Below are 21,871 nucleotides of genomic sequence, written 5' to 3' on the forward strand. Positions count from 1 at the left end.
GATTACAAACGTGAGCTGCTAATCCCAAAACTCAGTGAAAAGCCATCCTGCTATATCCTCTTTTAGGCCATTGTTGTATCTATGTCTCCTTATTTTTTAGGTTTATATTTGCAATCCCATGTTGCTAGTATATGGCTTAACCAATTAATCTAAAGTTAGTTCTTCCTGAGTTACTGTTTTGAGCTTTGAATGACTCCCAGTGTGCCACTTGATATTGCACTCTCAGAAATGGTGTAGTTCTTCTAGTGGGAGCAGCACACAGTCAATTACTTACCTCTTTTTCACTTAAGGTCTATGATGCTGTTTTCTTCTGTAAACAGTATAGCCTGCTAAATTCCTTTGTAGTTGGTGAGCAGGTGCAAGTGGATTTAGGTCACGTGGCCTAAACCCTAACCACTTTCTTAGCTCTGCCACTTTCTTTCTGCTCTTATCTCTTAGATCAATGACATCTCTTGTCCAGGCATCCAAAGTGAAGGGCAGACGAAGAAAATGGCAATTCCTGTTTGGACCTGTTCGGACCGGAAGGACACAGGGCCCGAATTCTTGCTCAGATAACATGTGCCGACATGTGCTTTCTCCCTCTGTCTCCACAGGCCATCCCCACCATCACCAGGCAACGCCAATGGTATTGCCCCTCCTCTAAGGCATGGACTCCACAATGCAGCAACCTCACCCACATCAAACTCAAGCCCATCAGTACCCCCTCACCATCCATAACACGGAGGTTGATGCTCACCAATGTCCACTCAGCAAACACTCATGCAGCAGACATCGCCGACCTCATCACTACACACGACCTTGACGCCATCGTCACCACAAAGACCTGACTGACACCCACATCCATCCACATCCTAGACTTCCTTGTTCCCGAAGGCTACAGCATCCAACACAGAGACCAGCCGAACAAGAAAGGTAGAGGCCTTGCAGCCCTGCACCAGACTTGACTTCAACATCATTGGCTCCTTCCAAGTCCTCTCCTGCCACATCCCACCCTCGTGATTGACACAGTCACCTTCCACCTCCTCTACAAACTATGCAAACCTCTCACCATCTTCCCCAGAGACATCACCGACCTGGTCACCACCATGTCCCTCAAGCAAGCCAACAACATCTTCCTAGGCAACTTCAACCTTCCAATCAACACGGCTACCAAACCGATGAAGGAAACTCTCCTCTGTCTTCTCTACACCCTCAGCCTCACACAGCACATGAAAGACCCAATGCACAAGAAAGGTAACATCATCAACCTAATCATCACCGAACTGCCTTCCCTACTTCACAGCTCTCCTCTCCCGCTTGACTGGTCTGACCACTTGGCCGTGCATTTCAAAATACTGCACAACATCCCAGTCAAGCACTCCCAGCAGAAACCCATCAGATCCTTCAAGAACTTCCTGGTGGAAGCCCCCACGAAAGACCTTGCTAACCTCCACCTCACATGGACCAAACACCTTCATTCTAACTGTGACTCTGTACTGGAAGCCCTCTCCCCCTCCATCGACCGGCATGCACCTCTGAAAACTACTCACTTACAAACCGAACACGTCAGCACCCTGGTACATGCATGAACTCAACCTCCACAAAAGAGTCATAAGGAAACAAAATAAAAACTGGTGCCGCACCATGACTGCATTCGGCCCAACGCTCCTCAAGGAACTCTGAGCAACCCACTGACAACTAATCAACAGAGCCAAGGCCCCCTACTATCAGAACACCATAGCAGAAGCTGACAACAAATGAATAACACTCTTCAAAGCGGTAAAGCACTGCATCAACACGCTACCCCATCCTGCAATACCTCACTCTATCAAAAAATCCACCACCATCAACACCTTCTCCATCGACAAAATGAGTAAGATTCACCAGCAGATAGAGACCAGCTCTGCATCCACAGACCCACATCACGGCCCTCCTCACGAAATCGCCACACCCTGGACAACATTCAAGATACTCTCTACAGAGAACCTGGTAGAAACCCTAGCCACCCGCAAAGCCACATCACATACAGATGACATGCTCCCAGCATCCATCCTCAAAACCCTCCTGCAGAAACACTCCTTCACTGCGTGGCGATCATCAACAGCTCCCTAACCCACCGACCCTAAAAGAAACCCACCCTGATTCCCGACATCCTAGGTAAGATCATCGAGAAAGTGTAGCAGTGCAACTGCAGCCACACAACGACACCAACAATCTCCCCCAAAACAGCCAATTTGTGTTCAGATCCAGATAAAGCACAGAGAGAGCAACCATCTAGGTGGCCGATGATGCCCTCAACATCCTTGACGACAGCCACTCCTGCCTCTGTGTTCTACTCGACCTCTCAGCTGCGTTCGACACAGTCAGCCACCAGGCACCCACGGATGCCCTACATCACCGCATGGGAATCAGCGACCTTGTCCTTCACTGGTTCAAGCCCTACCTCACCAACTACCAGCAGTTTGTTCAGATGGAATCCTTTAAATCACCACTGCTACCGGTCACCTGTGGATTCCGGCAGGGTTCCATCCTCTCCCCAGTGATCTTCAATCTATACATGGAGCTGCTGGGACCCCTGCTAGCCACATAAAACATGTACATCCACCAATGCTCAGATGATACCTCAAGATCAACTCCATCAAGGACATCCACAGACACAAACTCTGACTTCACTGATCCAGTCTTGGATGCCCAGTGCATACTTGAAACTCGTCCCCTCCAAGGTCAAATTCCTACTCCTCACCAACAACACTGAATGCCCAGACATACAGACCTGGCTATCAACCTTAAACACTGTGGGATTCATACCCAAGCTCACCTCCTGCAACATGTCCTTAGGGTTCCACATCAACAAACACCTCTCCTTCCAGACACACATAGCTAAGAAAACTCAGACAGCTTGGTATCAGCTGTCCCTCCTGTGGTCAAGTCAAGCCCTTCCTTCCTCCAGACAGCTTTAAATCTGCTGTTCAAGCACTGGTTCTGTCCCACCTGGATGGGGGCAATCCCCTCCACGAAGGCCTCCCGTCGTCCTGCCTTGTGCCTCTGAGAAGGGTCCAACATGCACTTACAGGTCTAATCAAGGGTTTACGCAGATACAACCACATCACCCCAGCCCTCATCGAACTTCACTGGCTCCAACTTCATGCACAAATCACCTTCAGGTCTTGCTGCATCTTCTATGAGGCAGTCGCCCTCTAGTCATCCAGCTACCTCGCAGAGAAACTCAGCATCTCTTTCAGACAGTGCAACACCAGAAGCCAGGACACTCGCAGACTTAAAATCTGCCAGAAAGGACCAGAAAACAAGCCTTCTCTGCCTAAGTACCAGGAATATGGAACCTCCTCCCATTCAGCATCAGACTTGCCCCACGCTCCTACAATTCAGAAAGGAACTCAAGACCCACCTCTTCAAGGAGTCTCTCCTCCTCAATACATAGGCCATCACGTTGCCCCTGTGCCACCTGACTCGCTAGACGCCATCCACCCCTCTCCTCCCTGCCACCCTGTACAGTTGAACCCTCCTCTGTGCCCCTTTGTATCCTACTCCCGCTGTATATCTGCTCTGTTGTTAGCTCTGTAAAGTGCTGCGTTATGCATCTGTACTGTTATATACCCCTGTAAACACTCAGTTGCTTCTCAAAGCTACGGCACCATAGTAGCTATGGTGCGATAGTAACAATAATAGAATAATAATAATGCCAGAGAAAAACAAAATTATTGATAGAATATAGCCAGCTTTTTTCACTTTGGCACATTGTTCCTGGAAAGATTGTGGAAGTATTGGTACATATAGGCAGCCATGACATGGGAGTGGGGCAAAGATTCAATTCTGTGAGCTGTGGGCCCTTTAGGAACATGCATACAATAGATGGGTTCCCAGAATAACTCTGAGTCCAAATAACCGAACCAACAACAAGATGGCAAAGTACTGTTTTATTTTTTTATTTTTTATTTTATTGCATCAATTAGTTACCAAAGGAAACTTTAAATGCATTGTGGAGATAAAAAGAAAAGAAAAGAATTGAAAAAAAGGAAGAAAGGGAAGAAGAAGAAGAAGAAAAAAAAAAAACACAGTTACATCAATTATATATATATATAGGGGGGGAAACAGTATAACTCGAGAAAAATAACTAAATGTCCAAAATTGTAAAGGTTTCTCTCATAAAGTTCAACAGAGCCAGGGTCGTAGATACTTTTTCCCCCCTTCTCAGAATTAGCCACCTGTCCTGCAAGGTTAAAGTGCTTAAATTTGAAAGGTGCGTCCCCAACCATTTCTCTCTGAACTTAGTTAAGGTAACACAATTCATCACTAGATGCTGTAAGGTTTCAGCCTCTTGCCCACAGCCTCGACACAGCAGACTGGGTTTTTCCTCCTTTTTGGTTCTTCTCCCTAAGACTTCTCTTGTGTGGAAGAGGTTTAGTGTGAATTTTAAGAACCGCTGTCTTTCCGTATTTGAGGGAAATTTATCCAAGTAAGGGTGGACGGTGCCTCTGCAATAGTGCTCGTCCATGCCTTGGGTGATTGATGGCAAAGCACTGAGCCTGTCCAGGGTGGCTATCCAGTTACAGACCAAAAGTTTTCTCTTTACCATGAGCGGATTTAACATGAGATTGTCTGGTTTTAGTGCTATGGTATTCAGGATTTCAAAACAAATTAATTGCCACTTGGTTAGGACCGGAATCAATTGTCTTTTGATTGCTTCGTTAATTGCCACAAATCCACTTCTTTCCTGGGGGTGCAGACATTTGCAGAGGAGTGTCAGGGATTTCCAGACCGTAAATATGTAAAGGGACGATAGGCCTAGTTCCTTACGCACACTTTCCATTGGAGTTGATGTCGGTAAGCCCAATACTCTTTTCCCGAATAGGCCCTCCAACAGTTTCCAAACATCTGAATTGATGAAGAAATTCGCCTCTGCTGCGTAAGTGAGAATTGGCACAACTTTCAGTTTGTAGAATCTATCAGAGGACGAAGGGAAAAAGAACAGTATCGTCGCTTGATTAACAAGGCTTGCGAAGCTAAGTTTGTAACTTTACTTCTAAGCCTGCAGATACCTGGACCATCTTGGATGCTGTTGTTTAAAGTTACTCCAAGGTATATCATGGACGAAACCACGGGTACTTCTTCCCCGGAAAGGCACCACCTTAGATTTTTCATGCCGATGATAGGTCCTAGCCTCAAGATCTTTGATTTTTTTGGATTTATACGGAGGCCGTTTCCTTGTGTGAATGACTCGAGTGCCTTTAGTTGCCGCTGAAGTCCGATGGCCGTTTGGTCTAGCAACAGAAGATTGTCCGCAAATAACAGCCTTCCCACGATGGTCTCTGCGATTTTTGGGGGGAAACACCTCACTGCTTCAAAAGCTTCCTGCATGTCGGATATAAAAAGGCAAAAAACAGCGGGAGCCAACCGACAGCCCTGTTTCAGACCGTGCATGGCCACCACATTGTTTGAGAGGTTGCCCTGTCTGTCCAACCTTACTCTGAGGGTTGTCCCCGTGTGTAGTGCTTCGAGAGGTTCTCTCAGGTTGGCCGGACATTCCCATTTCCTTAATTTGTGCCATAGCATTCCGCGATCAACAGAATCGAATGCATGTTCCAAGTCTATTGACGCGATATAGATATTCTTATATTTCTTGGCCTTAACCATGCATTTGATTATGTTGATGAGTAGCACATTTAAGGATGTTCCCATGCCCTTTCGAAAGCCTGATTGCCAAGGGTCCAGATGGTCTGCTAGCCGACTCCAATCATTTAGATGTTTCAAGATTAGTGCTGCAAATATTTTGCCGACGACATCCAAAAGGGCAATCGGTCTGTAGTTAGTGGGCACGGACCTATCTCCCTTCTTAAAGATCGGCACAATTATGGACGTCGTCCAAGATTTAGGTAACTTTTTTAGTCTTGTTATGTTGTTATACAAATCCAGCATGAACGAAGCCCATTTTTCCGGGTCCCTTTTGAGGATGTCGTTGGTAAGACCATCAGGTCCTGCAGCCCTTGAAGAATTGGACTGTTTAATAAGGACTAGAATATCTTGTTTTCCAAATTTAAAGTCCCAGGGCTCATTCGATGGTAAGAATGGGGCAGAACCACAGATTTTCCCCATAGAGTAAAGGTTCCGAAAGTGAGTTTCCCAAACTTCTGAGGCTATTGGATTTACCATTTTTGAGTCGGAAGGGATGTTTATTTCATTGATCAACTTCCAAATACCAGTGTTGTTTTTAGTAGATAGTAGGTGAAGCATCTTCTCACTGTCTTGTTGCATTATTTGATGTTTGTGTTGCTTAAGCCAGTTCCTGTAGGTGTTTCTAGCTTTAGTATACAGGACTTAGTCAGCTGGTGCTCTAGTTTTAACATATAATCTCCTGGCTTTTTTAACCAGTTTTTTTTTGTCACTACTTGGTGATCATAGTGGTGCCGCTTGCATTGGTGAATTTCCTTGGTGACTACTTTTGGGCGAAAGATCTTCAGTGTTTCAGCATATTCTATCAGGTTTGGACCTTGGTCCTTGATTAAGGAATCCAGCACCAGGGCCATCTCTTTTCTTCCCATGCGTAGTCTATTGCCACCAGGAGTTGACTCAAGAAACTGGTTTGGTAGATGTTTGCCTGGTACAGACGAGAGCTTGTTCCAGGCCTCAGATTTGAGTTCCAGGATGTTGTGATCACTCTGGATCGTGTGGATCACTTCCAACGATATTAATTTGCCAAAGAGATTTTCTGATGCAAACATATAGTCCAGTGTACTTGTTTGGGCACCCCGTTTCCATGTGCGGGTGGCTGGATTGTCGCCCGCCAAGTTATCGTTTACCAAGTATATATTTCTGGCTAGTAGTTCCTTCTCCATGACCACGCCTCTCGTTATTTTTTTGAGGCGTTCAAAGGCAGGAACTCTATTTTCCTCTGCTTCTTGTCATAACATTCCATGTTCAAGTCACCACATAGCAGAATTTCAAGTATTGGGCATTCAATCCTGGCGTCGTCTATGTCTTCCAGTAGGACTTCCATAAGTTTGTCCTCATCTCGGGCTGTCGGGCCCCAGTATACGTTGCATAAAAGCAACTGCCAGTCTGAAGTAAGTGAAGCTGGTTCTGATGTGGATGAAATCCAGTAAGTTGGATCCAAGGGTTTCTGTTTAGAGAAGAGAGCACTTTTATGCCACTGGTGCGCTTTACCCCCAACAGTAAACCCGAGCTCGGTCTGCCTTTTGAGCCCTTTGTTGCGGGGTTTAGATATAGCTCAAACCTGTCCAGAAGAGGTAGATCACACAACCAGGTTTCTTGCAAGCAAAATAGGTCGTAAGAGGACAGGTGTGTTGCTGAATTGCCAAGTAAATGCACATAACCCCTTGTGTTCCAACTCATGATCTTTATCCCTTTTGGTTTGGAGTTGGAGTGGGCACTCGTAGATGGGTGTTGGTGTTATGACTTAGCAGATAGGACCCCAGCCAGCCAACTGCAGTCGTCTTGACTATTCACCAAGTTTAGTCCTGCTTTTTCTGATTGAATATGCACTTGGTCTCCTCCACTATCAACCTCTCGGGTCCCTCTACCACTATTTCCTGCTTTCATCGGATGATCCTTATAGGGTTTGGTAGTGGTACTTCGGTGGTTGTGTAGTAGATGTTTCCGAGTAGCTACACGGTCAGATCTGTTTTCCTCCTCCAACTCCCTAAGCATGAATCCACATAAGTTACGTTTTGGGCCCAACTCTAAGAGTACATTTTTAGTGTTTTGATCACTTGTGTGAAGAATCACACTGTCGTGTCGCTGTTCATTATGAAATTCGATCCAGTCGAAATCCCTCGATTTTAATTTCTCCAGAACATCCAGGGATTGTAAGAGCCTCATAACGTTAGCCCGATTCATAATTAAGTTGTCTTCGTAGCCTAGAGTTCTTTCCAATAGTATTCTGTAGTGTTCCTTGGCATTTCTTGCCCCCGGTCCATTGTGGGCATTGTGATTTTTGGGCCCACATGTCGGTTTTCTCTCAATCGTTTCTGCCCATGACACTGTTCTTTTTGTTTCCTTTGACGCGTCAGGGCTGACTCCTTTATTACTGGTAGTTTCCAGGGATCTCTGGACAAGAAAGTTCTGTCTGTCTTCCAGTGTTGTGTAAACCAAGGCGTTAGATGGATGTATGTCTGCCCTCTCTTTTTCTGTGGGGCTGGCCGATATTTCTCTACCGGAGTGCACTCTAGTTTTCCACTTGAGTTTTTTATCGAAGACCGAGTTAGGAATCGATAACGTGGGCATTGAGGGCTTTTTGAAGGACACTAGCCGCACCACCCTGTCTTTAATCGTCTGAGCCTTCGTCTCCCCTTTAAGGTCGACTTCTTTTATCTTGCTGTATATTTCTGGATCTTCTTCCTCGATACCACTTTCTGTTCCGGAGGTATTCGATCCTGACTCCCCCTCCCATGTGGTGTTTATGTCTGAATAAACAGATAAGTCCATGAGAGAGATGTCCATGTTGTCATTTGTCGACGTGATGTCCAGTGGGCGAGGGGACTCATCAGGAGTTACTTTTAGGCGGGCAGCAGGAGCAATTTCTGTTTTTTTTATTACTGGTCTCTCATGAGTTGGCAGTTTGCAGGGAAGTGCCAAGTTCCTTGGAAGGGATAGACCAGTTGCAATTTTAGATCTCAATATGGGTTTTCTTGTAGGCAAAGGTCTCTGTCCTATAGGTTTGTCCGTTGGTATGACTATTTTCCCATAGTTTTTGTCGCCTTTCTTGTTTACTTTAAGTAGACCTTCCTTCATTGGGGATAAACCTGATTCTGGTTTCTTAAATAAGTCAAATAATTTGATGTTGCTAGTTGGCACTGGAGCCTCGAGCTGATCCCGTGTAACCAGGGGCAGAGTATTAGTTGCAATGGAAGATGCTGAACATCCTTCCTTCAGTGCTAGCCTACCCTCCTTCATTACTGGGCTAATTGCCCGCACAGCAGGGTCCGTGTTGGTAGAACTGTCCTTGTATTTAGTAGTGGAAAGTTCCTCAAAAGTACTCTTTGTAGACAGAACCACCTGCTGGTTATGAGTCTGTTCCAGGGAAGTCGGACCACTCTCCGGGCCACCTTCACTGCCTAACCTGAGACTTGTCCTTTCCGATCTTCTTATTTCTTTTTCTTTTATGATTGGCTCGATGATACTTTTCAAAATGTTTGTCGTATGTTCGTCATTTTTTTCGTGTTTCGACTGAATTGCCGAAACAAAGCCTTCTATAAAGATCATTTTAGAAAACATCATTGCGATTGTTGTCGTATGGTCCCGAAGCTGATCATTTTGCGACTCAATAAGTTTCATAAAGGGGGCCATTACAAGAGCAAAAGCTGTGATCATTCCAGGATCGATTTGGGGATCCTTTTTAGAAGGAGCATCTCCTTGAGTTGATTCCAAGACGGACAAGAGATCCTCATCTGTGGGAGAGGGTTGTCTTCTTTGCCGTTTTCTTGGAAACGGCGCTTGCTGGGGGAATACTCCTTTATGGAATCTTTGTGGGGGTCCCTGAGGTAAAGTTTTGTTGACTGAGGCAAGAGACCCTCCCCATTTATTTGGTGATGACCCCTTACGCTCAGGGATAAATGTGTACGACCCTGGGGTGGTCATTTGTTGGGATCTAGACCGTGGCGTAGAGGGGTCCAGAAGACACTCTCGAATAGTCACCCTGTTTTGCTGGTTCGTACTTGAATAGTTTGTGTGGAAATCGGTGTTCAGTAAGGAAATCCCGAAGGGTTTCCAACCGCTGTCCGATTTTTTTGCTGGAGGCTGATCTCTTTTGTTCCCATTTAAGGAACCGAAGACAAAGGGGTTCACAACAGGAGGTGCGGTTGGCCTTAGAGAACCCGTCTCATCATCATAAATTGCGCCCAAGTCCTTTGGGGAGGAGAGAGTAGAATTTAAGGGAATCGAATTGGGCGAAACCTCCCACACTGTGGCCTTGGGGGACAGTCCTATTTGTGGTTTCGCGTTCTGGCCCCTATCGTCAATGACCACCGTGCTTTTAAAAAGTCCCCGATTTTCAATTTCTATGGGGGGCACTGATGTATCCGGGGTCTTGGAAGACTGTTGGGGCTGTAGGTGAAGCTGTGTGTGGGAGCCTTCCCCTTCTCCTATACTTGATTCGTTCACCACCTCCTCAGCCGTTTCCACATTTGTTTGTAAAATATTTTCGAATGAGGCAGTGCTGCATGTAATGGCTACCTCGGGGTAGCAGCCCACCCCTGTCCTATATGGCGAGAGCTTTGAGACCGGTGAGTCTGCCATTGTGAACAGTTAGTCAGTAAGACCAGGCCGAATTAATAAGATTTCGGAAGTACCAGGTTGATATACAGGTCTTTTCAGAATAAATAGATCTTGCAGTTAACTTGCTGCCTTCTTGTCTCCCTGCCACAGTCTGCACATAGGCGCACTTCCCGAGTGAATCTGGCACCGCCAGCGCCTAACAGCCGCAAAACAGCTGATGGGCTTTTCCCCGCCGGGCTTAACGCCGCGAGGGTGACTCACGGCTGAATAAAAGGTCCGGATAAGTCACGTGATCCGTCACGTGATGCAGTGTGGCTCCGCCTCCTCCAGGAAGCAGAAGGGGCCACAGCAAGAGCTATCTGCAGCTCGCAATGCTGTGAATAGCAGGGTAGAGTTCAAACTGCAAAACGAAGCTCCAAGGTAATGCAAACACACCGCTCAGCTGACTCACGGCTGAATAAAAGGTCCGGATAAGTCACATGATCCGTCACGTGATGCAGCGTGGCTCCGCCTACTCCAGGAAGCAGAAGGGGCCACAGCAAGAGCTATCTGCAGCTCGCAATGCTGTGAATAGCAGGGTAGAGTTCAAACTGCAAAACGAAACTCCAAGGTAATGCAAAAACACCTAGTACTGTTTTATTAACATTTATCTAAAACAGGAAGTTACAACGAACATTAACGGACGTACGCTTGATTTTTCTCAACAACTTTTTCACCCAACATAGAATGTATACTAAAAATATGTCAGAGGTGATGTCATTCTATGTGGCAAATAATGAAAAACCTACTGGGGATCGGAATAGGCTTAAGAGGAATATCTAGGTATGCATTATATAGGAACTAGGATTGTGATTGGCTGCCCACTGTCAGGTGGGAAATTTGTGACTATCTCTAAAACATGTCATCTTCAAAACCATGAAGTAGACAGTTTCTAATTGGTCCCCATCGTTATATGGACCTCTACAATTAGTTGTCACGCTTGTGCCATGTCTGGAACATTTGGTTCGCTAAGCAGCACGAAAGCCCAGACCCAGGTGCAAGGAGGTGGTCCTGACTCTACCTCCCCACCCAATTAGCCCAACATCTCTCATCACCCATGCCTTCTGCCATGACGATGGTCTTTGAACTTGGCCATGCAAAGTATCCTTGTCTCTGGGAATACATGGGAGTGCAGGCAATCACTATCGTTGTTCTAGGACTCCAAATTCAACTATTCATCCTTGTTCACGTGACAGGAGACCACAATTTGGTCCATTTTGCAGCTTTGAAATGTCTTAAATGAATACAACTTGGCACTCTTGATGTTGTTTCTTTGCATCTTAACAAGGGATGATTCATTCTTCACACATTTGTTCCTTTCCAGAATAGATATCTGACTTTGGCTACTTCAATCTTGACTTCAGGCCAGACACCCTCACCATGCAGCTCCACGTTTTCAGCTTATTCTCACTGCAACATAGTTTTTCTCTTCCCTCTTCATGGTTCCAGGCTTAATTCTTAATACCGATGTCCAGCTTCTATACAATGGAGGCTTCACCTGCATTCTATTCACTACATATAGCCAGCTTCTATGATGACTCAGTCTACCTGCGTTTCAGCGTCTGTACAATTATTGTACGGTTGATTCTCTGTCGCAATTGGCACACATTTAATCTTTTTGATGTTTAAGAGTTCACTTGATTCTTTACTTTGTCTTTAGTTTCTGTAAGATCCATACATCCTCTTCAGCCAATATCCTGAGACGTCGTTCATATTGTTTTTCATATTCCTTTAGGGAGTTCCTCCCTCAGATTGTTGTCTCTTCTGGGATACATTCGATAGGGTTGTCTCAACGGGTAACTTCTTTCGAATATACGCTGTGGTATTGGCACAACTGCTGGTGACAAACACGGCACAATATCAGGCTTCCAACATGTAGGGGTGTGGGATTTCCTGCAGAGGCATGCAGCTGCTCCTCTGCAGCGGGATAACAACATTGAAATTGAAAAGCTTGTGATTTAATGATTTCTCATGGTATTTCACCAGTCCAAGAAAGTTTCAATAATTTTAGCAGCATCTGTGATGGACAAACAGAAAGTCACACAAAGGGAATATTAATAGATCCAGATTGCACAAGTGTAATACATTAACTATATCTAAAGTGTTTAACAGGGTATGCAGTACTTGAAACAAGCGGCAATTTGCTTTTCACCATAATCAATGGCACTAATGTTGGATGCAGTGGCCGGGTCTCTCCTTCCGTTATCTGCCACACCCCTCCATTTAGGGGGTAATTCATAGAATTCAGCGCACAAGTGGCGCACGCGGCTGGCGCACAGTGTGCGCGTGCGACAGTCTGCGCCAGCCGCCTGCGCCAAAATCCATTTCCGCGCACAGCGTATTCATGTATTTCAACATCCAAAACCAGCCGTGGCGCAGTGGCGCAGCGACCCTGCAGCAGCGCCAGCTACGCCCCCAACCCCTCCCCATGTGCCATGCACAGCGCACAAATCTCGTACATGGCGCACAGGCCAGTGGACCAGCATACAGCCCCCCAACCACGAAAACGCCTGTAAAACTCCCCGCATTGGGAGTTTCGCACACGATTGGCCCTGTGCAAGCGGGGTACGTGTATTACTGGGTTCGCGGGGAGTTTTGCACGCAATTGGCCCTGTGCGAGCGGGGTACGTGTGTTACTGGGGTTCGCGGGGAGTTTCACACACGATTGGCCCTGTGCGAGCGGGGTAGGTGTATTACTGGGGTTTTCGGGGGGAGTCCCACACACGAATTGGCAGTGTGGATCCTCCCAGGTGTGCCCTCTACCCCTTCCATGGCCCCTGCAGGCAGCCCACACCACAGGGGACTACCCTGCACCCCTGGTCATGTTCCACACACAGCCCATCCACCATGAGCATGCCCCCAGCCAGCCCACATGTCACCTTGCATTAGTGATCACCAACTCATGTCCCCCAGCACCCCCACCCACCCAGCAGTGATGGGCACCTGCCAGCAGGCCCCGACTCATGTCCTCCTGGACCCCCACCCACCCAGCATTGACGGGCACCTGCCAGCAAGCCCCGACTCATGTCCCCCAGCACCCCCACCCACCCAGCATTGACGGGCACCTGCCAGCAGGCCCCGACTCATGTCCCCCTGGACCCCCACCCACCCAGCATTGATGGGCACCTGCCAGCAGCCCCGACTCATGTCCCCCCGGACCCCCACCCACCCAGCATTGACAGACACCTGCCAGCAGGCCCTGACTCATGTCCCCCTGGACACCCACCACCCAGCATTGACGGGCACCTGCCAGAAGACCCCGACAAATATCCCCCTGGACTCCCACCCACCCAGCATTGACGGGCACCAGCCAGCAGGCCCCAGCTCATGTTCCCAGTGCCCCCACCCACCCAGCAGTGAGGCTCAGGCCCGGACACATGTCCCCCAGCACCCCCACCCACCCAGCATTGACGGTCACCTGCTAGCAGGCCCTGACTCATGTCCCCCAGCACCCCCACCCACCCAGCAGTGATGGGCACCTGCCAGCAGGCCCTGACTCATGTCCCCCTGGACCCCCACCCACCCAGCATTGATGGGCACATGCCAGCAGGCCCCGACTCATGCCCCCCTGCACCCCCACCCACCCAGCATTGACAGGCACCTGCCAGCAGGTCCCGACTCATGTCCCCCTGGAAAGCCACCCACCCATAATTGACGGGCACCTGCCAGCAGGCCCCCACTCATGTCCCCCAACACCCTCACCCACACAGCAGTAATGGGCACCTGCCAGCAGGCCCTGACTCATGTCCCCCTGGACCCCCACCCACCCAGCATTAACGGGCACCTACCAGCAGGCCCCGACTCATGTCCCGAAGCACCCCCACCCACCCAGCAGTGATGGGCACCTGCCAACAGGCCCTGACTCATGTCCCCCTGGACCCCCACCCACCCAGCATTGACAGGCACCTGCCAGCAGGCCCCGACTCATGTCCCCCTGGACCCCCACCCACCCAGCAGTGAGTCTCAGGGCCAGACTCATGTCCCCCCAGCACGTCATCATGATCCACAATCATGTGCCTCATGGCCTCCCAAATCCCACCGCACGCCACCCCTGTGCAAAGACCCAACCAAGTATCCCATCCACCCCACATTGAAATGGCCATTACATGATACAACCCAAATGGCAAGAATGTACATCAACACATGTCTGTCACAAACCCACAATTGGTGCTGGTGATTGTGAAAACCTACACCGTGACATGCATGAAACCAATGAGAGAATACCGCACATCAAAGTAATAAAGCAAAATGTATTGTACAGAAAAATAATGTAATGAAATGAAAACATGAAATAAATGTATAAAAAAAGATGAAATGCAGCAAGTCCAAAACACAAACAGAAAATCATGAAGTCTGAATCCAAATCAATTGAAATGAAAATGTGTCCAAAGTCTCCGGCTAACAAATCAAATCCAAAGGAAACTGAAACAGTAAAATAGTGGTGAGAAAAATAATAATAGATAAATCCACTGTTCAACTATGTACAAAGAAGTAATCCAGGGTCCATGAGCCCAACGAATGAAAGGAAACCTAGCAAAAAAACTACCTAATAAAGAACTATATACAAAAAGGCGCGGCATAGTCCAAGCGCCCAAATGAATGAAAAATATAAAGGAAACCTAAACCTACAAACTATAAACAATGGCGGCGGGCTAGTCCAACGGCTCACTTCCCGATTTCCCGGGCCAGGGCATCAACGAACTCCTGCTCGATGTCCTGGAGACGGTCCTCTTCCATGGCCCCGAGAGTTCGCAGGAACGATGACATGTTGACCTCCAACTCCCTGCAAATTGCCTCGAGGCACTCGGCCCGCCTCAGTGCCCTCCGCATGGAGTTCTCCGCCCTGACCATTGTGAGCCGTGCCTCTTAAGCCCACCGCCGCTCCTCATCTATGGCGTGGCCCAACCGCTGCCACACGGACGACACTTGTAATCCTGGGTTCACCAGCCCTCTGGCCGATGCCTGCCCCTCCGATGTCGATGGCCCCGAGCCATCATGGCTCCCACCTTGTTGCTGCTGCTGCTGTGCCTGTGCCCCTGCTCTTGCTGCCTGCACGTCCTCCTCTGGCTGGGGTGCAGTTGTTGTGGTGGCCACCCCTGCTGGTCGTCCGACTCCTGACTGTGACAGGGATGTGTCCCCCACCAGCCTGGCTGCTGGGTCAAAGGCACCTCCACAGGGTACTCAGGTGATACATGGGTGGGAAGATGGCATGGAGGACGACTGGCGCGTAGGGTGTTCAGGTGAGGAGGGGGTCGGAACAAGGTCCAGCATACGGAGGAATCCAGCCCTGGTGTCCAGTCCCAGTAGGTCAACCCGGTCAATGAGGCATTCGAGATGACATGCAGTGTTTTCACGAAAACACTGCAGGTCACCTCGCATGCCCCGTTGACGCAACACCATCCCACTCAGGACAGGCTCAACCTGGTCCCGGATAGCCACATCCGCAGGGAGAGGAAGGCCAGTTGTTGTAAGCGGATCCCCTCCCTGAAAACGGGTCTGGATGTAGGCATCCCTGCTGGTGCAAGATGATGCAGTCACAGGATAGGGGACATGATTACACACAGGCACCTCCGTGGCGGCCTGTGCTGCCTCCTATCCCTGCCCCTGCACTGCACCACTAGCACCAGTGGAATCCCCACCTCCAGACCCCGTGTGTGTCCCTTCCACGGCCTCCTCCTCCACCAAATCCCCCACCAACCTAGATGACTCCGTGCCATCTTCCTCCGTAGGAACCTGTGGGGTCTCAGCTACCCCTTCTGCTGCCGAGGAGTCCACCTCCAACCTCCGCCTCTTGGACCTACCCTCAGAAGCTGCGGCCTGGGTTGCGGCACCAGCCTTCTCACTCCCCGACAAGATGGCAACCTTGGAGGGGAGCTGGGCCTTGCGTCTCCGGCTGGTGGTGCGATCCCTGCTTCTTTGCTCCACAGCACCCTCTCCGCCCTCTTCATCAGTTGACGCTGCAGACAGGGAGAGATAGAACACAGGCATCAGGGCACTGGACAATGGACTGATACACACATGACAGTTGTACATGAGTGCCAGTGTCAAACCTCAGACATGGCATCACACTCCCCAACACACATGTCATTTCAACTCAAACACATGAGCAATTCAACAGCAATATTGCACCAGGCAGCACCATCCATACACAAACAACAGCACGAGCAGCCGAAGGTGAACCTGATGTCACATGAAACACGGGGAGTGCACAACACATGCACACAGGCCACCACACTTACATGCATGTGTACATCTCCACCAACTGTCGCAGTGATGAGATCACCATCCATGTCACATCTGCCATTCAGCCTTCTACATGTCAGTGTCACATGCATTCATGTTGCATCACAGTTGCACACTTGTCAAATACACACACATGCACATGTACACAGTGCAGATACATGCCGCTGGGACCACCATCCATGTGTGACACCACAACCATGCCAACGTACATACACAGTAATTCAAACATGTGTGCTCCCACACCTGAATTTGGCCTGCCTGCTTAACAACACATAAACCATCCATGTGTCTCACACATGAGAGGACTCAGATGTGTCAGCCTCACGCCCCTGTACACACACATCCATACATGGCCCTACAAATACACATGTGCAACCTGCACACTACTGGCACACCACAACACGCACAGCGTCCAATCAGTATGCATGTACACTTACCACTCGACTCCAGATGGGTCTGCCTCTCAAGGACCTGGACATGGAGCGCTGGGCGTGTGCGTTCCAGGAACCTCATTTGGTGGTCCGACAGGTGGTCCCGGCGCCCCTTGGCATTCGCTACCTTCAAGAGGTGCTGGGCCTTGTCGAGGGGCCTGGACCTGAAGTCCTCCCAGCGCTTCCGGACATGCTTGATGTCGTGGACTGCCACCCCCTCCTCGTTGATGGCACTCAAAATTTCCATCCAGATCATGGTCCGTCCTTCATTGTCGGCGCACAAACTTCCAAAGAGGGCATCATACTGCCCCAGGACTTGCTCCACCAGGACAACAACTTCCCTGGCACTGAAGCTGGTGGCCCTCTGCCTCTCTGGCTGGGGGTTGCCACTGGTGTCAGATGGTGTTGTGCCCGACATGGCAACCCCAGAGGCAGGTGTGGGTGGGCAACTGGGTCCTGGGGCTGGGCTCTGGAGCGATGGTATCCCAGTCGGGAGTCTTCAGTTCCAGCAGGGCTGGTCACAGCAACAGCACCCCTGGCTGATGTGCAGGCAGCAAATAGCAGGGCATGTGGGCAGCAGGCAGTCAGGCAGCAGCAGATGACAGGTGGGAGCATGCTCAGGGCTCTGGGGGGCAGGAAAATGGCCTTTTGGGCAGGAGCGTGGTCTTCCGTGTGTATTCATGTGGCCAGCTTGATACGGAGTGATTTGGCATGTGAAAAAATTGCACGTCAGCGTGTAATTCGAGGAAAGGCCCTTAGCGTGTAAGCACGTCAGTGACGTTAGGCGCGCAGGCATTGCCCACAACACGGGTGCATAGTGACTCAACACGTGAGAAAACTGCATGTCACCGTGCTATTGGAGGAAAGGGCCTTACCGCGTAAGCGCATAAGTGACATTTCACGTGTGGGCTGGCTTAAAAGGTACAAGTATCACGCTATTTCCTTGTACGTGCTTTTTGTGGAGAGCGAGCAGGTGTATCTTGTACTTCTTGTCGGTTCACACGCGATTACTTCACAACGTTTCCAGTTCATACTCCCTGTTTCCTCAGACTGCGTTCTTTTCTTCTTTTGGCGGGGGTGTTGCCAACGCGCACACGTGCGTCTTTTTCACATTCTTTTTCAAGGCAGACGGTGAGTCGCGCACGTATTTCCCAACTGTGGTTGCCCCCATGTGTCGCGTACCCCTTCAGAAGTCATTGTAGGCTGCGTGTAACACACGTACGCTTATTTTTGTGTTTCTGGGTGCCACAGCGTAGTGCGGGTTTATTTTTCCACGCACCTGGTCCACCTGGTCTACCAGGGTTGCATGCAAATGTGCTTTTGTTTTTGGGGTGCCTGTGCATTTGCGTGACCCGTCATCTTCCCCCAGGGGTCACATACAGCCTTGCCAGAGCACTGGGGTACGAATTCCATCTAGAACCCTACGCCTTTCACCCCAATTGCCCAGGACAATTGTTTACTACAACTCCCATACGCACAACAACATCAGTGCCATGGTTGGGAGTTGAGCAAGCAGTAAGGGAGGCAAAGATGGCCGACCTCTTAAAGGTGGGCGTGGTGGGTGCGGTAGGGGACGTGGCCAGGATTTGTAAGGTGCCCCTAGAGCCCTGTGTGTCGAGGACCAATCGGGGACACCCATGCCCCCCCAATGATTGTGGGAAACGTAGCTGACACCATCCCAGCTCAGCCCTTGTTGGACCGGCCCATTTTGGCACCTGAACCGGCACAGTATGACTCCCAGGCTGACTTCTAGGTCAGCAAGTCTAAGCCACGTGTGGCAGTGAAAGTTGCTGTCACCAGGCCACATGGATCTGGGGCAGCAATGTCATCTGCTGCCCCAAGTAGCCAGGGTGGGGAGGCTGCAGGTGCAGCTGCAGCTCAATCCACCCCAGCTCTGAGTCTCCCAGCTGGTACAGCGTCAGTCCAGGTCCATCACACCGACGTTGGCCCTGCCAACATCACCCTGCAGCCAATGCCTGCACCAAGACCTATGGTCATTGTGCCTTTACAGGCTTCTGTTACCCAGTCCACCTGTGTTTCTGCCCCTACTGACCAGAGTGGCGTAAGCCACTCAAGATCTGCACCACCTTTGAAGAAGAAGAAGAAGAAGAAGAAAGGTGCTGTGGCACTACAGGCTGAGACCCCAGACACGGCTACACACTCCGGCACGTCAAGGAAGCCTAGCTTTAATGACGCAGAACTTGATGCACTTGTGGCCCGTGTGTCGGCACATAGCCGTGAAATGTTGGTGACTGCAGGGTGCAAGACCACACCTGGTCAACGTAGGGTACACTGGCAGACCATCGCGCACCACATTAGTGCCCTTGGATTTGTGAGCCGCACAGCTGATGATTGCTACAAGCGGTGGAATGACCTGAAACGCAGAGCAAAGATCAAGCTGGTTCCAATCATGCCTCTACTCTGGTGACTGGCGGTGGGTCTCCACCAGAGGACAACCAACTCACTGAACATGAGTCTGTTGCTGGAACCTTCATCACAGAGGAACAGATCCAAGGCGTGGGAGACCTACCTGATTACAAAGGATTGTCCGGTGAGTGCCCATGCATGTGTGTGTGTAATCCATGTGTATGTTGCATGGGTGACGTGTTCCGACTGAGTACCAGGTGTTGGTGTGTAGTCCTGAGTGGTATGGGTCACCCTAGTGCTTCCTCCAAAACATTCAGCGGCCTTGGATTTGGGTATGATAGTATCCCTTCTGACCACAGTAGCCAATTAGCGCAACATTACTGCAGTTGCCCTTGAACTGTCTTCTTGCAACAACATTGTTCTGAATTTTTCTGTGTTCAGTCAGCCTGATTGTTTCAATTCTCCCATTTTTCAAACGCATTTTTCAGCCCTAATGCCAAATATGTGACATGCTTCTGTCATTGATTACACCCCACATTGGGCCACATTTATTACCTTGTTATGGGAATGATTAGACCATTCAGGCTGATATAGTAAGGGCTGCTCAGGAAAAATGTTGGGGTTTGTTTGTATGTGGAACATGATAGTCTTTTCGTGTCATGTTGAAGTGACCAACCATTGATGTATCCATCTGCATGCCATCACTGTATCATTGTACACTGGATGTGTTGCAGTGTGTGACACATGCGTATTTTGTCACACTATTTTGCATTTTTCATCTCATCATGTCCATCTCACATGGATGGGTGACAGTACTCATTCACTGACATATGGCTGTACTTGTGAAATGTACCATGTGCTGGCATGTGTATTGCACATGCCACTCAGAGGCTAATGTGTGATGCCAGTGCTACCCAGCATGCAGCAAATGTGTTGCTTGTCCCTCTTGGTGTCCTCAGTGTCTGCTTTTTGCCTCCCCTTCCAAATCATTGGCAGTGCATGCATGCCAGGGTTATAGTCATGTGGGACATGTGTAATTCATGTACTGGATCTCTGGCTTGTCAAGCCTATGTGTGTGCTATGGTGCTCAAGCCTGTTTCCATTTGTTGTCTTTCATGTTTTTGCAGATGATGACACACTTGATGCTGTTGAGGTGGGGGAGATGGTGCAGACCCAGGAAGAATCTCAGGCACGACCGGGCACCACTGGAGGACGTGGTGTGGTGGTGGGTGAAAACCCAATCTTATTACAGACCATGCTGTCCAGGGGTGTCTCTGGTTGCACCTCCCCAGACCTCTATAATTCAGGTGCTGAATCGGATGATGAGACTTATGTGCTGTCGCAGGTGAGTGTTTCTGGCAGGGATTCTGTTCTGTCCAACCCACCTGCACCAGGGGTAGAACCCTCTATGGGGATGTCAGTGTTGGTAAGTCCGCTGTTTGGCAGTTACGGATGCAGGGTCACACTCCACAACATCTGATCCTGTTCTTGGGCCAGCAAATCAGAGGGGGAATGTAGTCCTGCAGCCTCAGGCAGTGCCGGCACAGCAAGGTGCAGATCGCCTTGCCCCAAAAAGGTGTGGTGCCCACCGACACGGTGGCCGTACGCCACCAGGCAATACTGTATGGGAAAACACCATGTACGGTATAGCAGCACAACAGGGAGCATCAGTTGAAATGATGGCTCAGGCAATGGAGAGGGTGGCCACTTCCATTCTCCCCTCTGAAAGGCAGATGGAGCAACAACAGCAGGCAACAGACTCCATTTGCCAATCACACAGGGAAGACATGTTGGCGTCCAACAGGGACCGACGGGCGGCACTGGATACTCTGCAGGAAGCCATTTCTGTAGAGTCACAGGGCCACAGGGAAGCCCTGAGGTTAGAACTCCAGTTCCTCAGGCAGACTCTAAGTGAACTTGAGGCTTCCCGAAATTTAAGGTCAGAACAGCAGCTGGAGCAGCTCACATGTTCGCTCTCAGCTGAGCTGCAGGCAACTTGGGAGGAGATCCGGGCAACACGCGAGGCCATGCGTGCAGAAATGCAGGCAACCCGTGAGGTGCTGCATGGGGATCTCCGCACTATCATCCTCCAGAATCAGACCTTCAACACCTGCATGCTTGCTGCCATGGAGGACCATACCAGGGCTTTGCGTGGGCTGCCTCCTATAGCACCACCACCTCCTGATGCAGAAGCAGAGGGTGAAGAGAGCGACGGCAGCAGTTCTCCCACAATAGCATAGCCGTGCAGGCCATGAGCCCATGCAGGTATTTTCTTTTTGCAACATCCACGCAGGTGGGTGTTGGTGTGCACCCTGTCCTCGAACCTCCTGGGTGGCCTCCCCCCCTGGCCCCAACATTGCCATTTTTTATTTGTATTTTTTTTTATTGTTTACAGTGTGTTGCCTTGTGTGGCTCCCATGGGCATCCACTGTGTATTCCAGCTGGGCACATGCAGGCTTGTCCTGTCTTTGGTTTAGATGCTTGGGTTCCTGACACACACATCCCTCCTGCTTCCCTTTCCATGGGCTTGCAAAGGGTGTGACCTACACAGTGACATTGGGCTA

Source organism: Ambystoma mexicanum, chromosome 10, assembly GCF_040938575.1.
Source record: "Ambystoma mexicanum isolate Mex_15411 chromosome 10, UKY_AmexF1_1, whole genome shotgun sequence".
Classification (NCBI taxonomy): Eukaryota; Metazoa; Chordata; class Amphibia; order Caudata; family Ambystomatidae; genus Ambystoma; species Ambystoma mexicanum.